Here is a 2,195-nt window from a genome sequence, read left to right on the forward strand (position 1 = left end):
GAAGCTCATCCACCACCATGGCCACATGCCTGCTTTGGGCACTGTGTACTGGCAGGGGAAAACTGGGCAGGCCACCAACCCCATGGGGCTTGGCAGGCAGTGATGTAGGATGTATTCTGCATGTCCCAAATGGTGCACTAGTGTTTCTGGTGTTTGACTGGGCTCCAGATTTGGCTCCCCTGGAAAGGTTTAGCTGTTTTTTTGGGGAAGTGCTCTCTGCAAGAGGGTGTACAGGCTTTGCGGGGTGAAATGGGGAACCAACCAGTCCTGGAAGCTGACTCTGCAGCCATGCTGCAGCGGGGTATCCCTGGCAGCCAGGCCTTCCCTTCCCTACTTGCTCCGGTAGAGGCACGGGGCACGAGTGGGGCCCCATCCCAGCCACCTTGCTGGAGCACATGCAAGGAGATTCCCATTCAGTTTGGATAAACCACCAAGCTACAAAGATTTTTGAAAACGTCCCCAGTTTGAATAAGCTTTTCTGGATGAGTGGAACAGACTGGATAATTACCAGAAGTTGCTGCCTGTCATCGTGTCTGGTGCTTCCTGCTGGGGCTAGGAACACCAGCTGCCCTGCCCTACTCACGGGAATTTCAGCAGTTTCACTTCCACACCCAGCCCAGGGCAAAATGCCCGTAAGCAGCAAGAACAAAAAGTAACGGTTTGGGGGGAAAAAAATCACAACCTCCCCCCCCCGAAAAAAAAAAAAAAGGAAAGAAACATTTCACAAGTATTTCATAATCCAGAAAAGATTTACCAGCAGAGGCTACGTCTGACCAAACATGGACAGGCTCTGACTGGGATTTGGTGCGAAAGGAACCTGTAGCTTGTTGTTCCTGGTTATGGTTGGTAAAGGTGTACTCCAGGAGGATGCTATGGCTTGAATGGCACAGGAGGACTGCCCTTGTTCATTACAAACCCCTGGAGAGTCCAGCCTGTCTCCCTGTAAGGCAGCCCTGCAGCAGATTTGGAGATCTGTCTGACATTTCTTGCTGAGAGGCCCCTTGCTCTCTCACAGCCCTGCCTTGTGCACTCCTGTGGGTCACAGCTTTGAGCCTTCTGCTGCCACCTTCTCACTGGCCCTATTGTGCATGGGGACAGCAGTTCCAGAGAGGTATAGCCTGGAGCACACACATCCCACTCGGCCTCTCCAGCACTTACTGATATGTAAGTCCCAGCTGTATGAGAGAGATGGATTTGAGACAGGGGCAACCATGGTTTAACTTCAGTCCCACCTGTGTTTTCCTGCATCAGGCTTGTCTGCTGTCAGCCTTTTCCCATACACACAAACCCTGTACGTACACAAAAGTCTTATTAAGAAAGGATTGGTCTGAATGTTGACACATGGTTTTGGGGGAGGGAAACCTTCTTTTAGTTGAACTCCTTCATCCACCTCTAGTGAGTCCTCTGCCCCAAAGAAAGGGCTGTTCTCATTCACTCCTTTCACTGCAGTTAATTAGTAAATTCAAGCCAGACCGTCCTCTGGAGTTGGTAGTTCCCTTAATCTCTCTGTTGCTAGGGCATGCCAACATGCTCCACTGGTACCAGTTCCAGCGTGATGTGGGGGATTGTGGAAAGAAAGGGGAAAGGGCTGATCAAACAGAGTCCAATCTTAAAAAAAAAACCAAAAAGAAAAGAAAAGACACTCTTTTTGATGAGGCTGAGAAGTTCACAAAAGGGGAAAGCACAGGGTGAATGATAAGGCCTGAAGGAGCTCATTAAACCGAGGCAAGCTGAGCAGAGTTATCTTATTTCACTCCCTTTTTTTCTGCCACCCCCGTGAGGGAGAACTCTTTTATCGAAGTGTGGAGGGGCATGATCACTTCCTTTTAAAATGTCAGATGGTAGTAAATGTATAATTGTTTTCCTGAGAGTTTTTGTAAACCAACCCTTTAAACACTTGTAAAGCAAGCTGGAGCCTCAGCGAAAGGTAGTGCTCGACAGAAGTGTAGACTGCAAGTGAGAAAGGTCCCCTAGCCTGTTACTGTTTCCTTCTCAGCTCATCCAGCCTCCTGAGAAACAATAGCAAGGTTAAAGTTAAGTAGGACACGTGGATCTCAGGGACAATAGAGGTCAAATCTGAATACCAACGTGAAGTGTTTGCCTTGGAAATGGTGTGTTGCTTACTTTATTTTATCTGAAGCAGCTTTTACAAACTGAGTGAGCATATGATTCAAAAAAATTCATGCCTTGAAACA

Source organism: Indicator indicator, chromosome 4, assembly GCF_027791375.1.
Source record: "Indicator indicator isolate 239-I01 chromosome 4, UM_Iind_1.1, whole genome shotgun sequence".
NCBI classification, from domain to species: Eukaryota; Metazoa; Chordata; class Aves; order Piciformes; family Indicatoridae; genus Indicator; species Indicator indicator.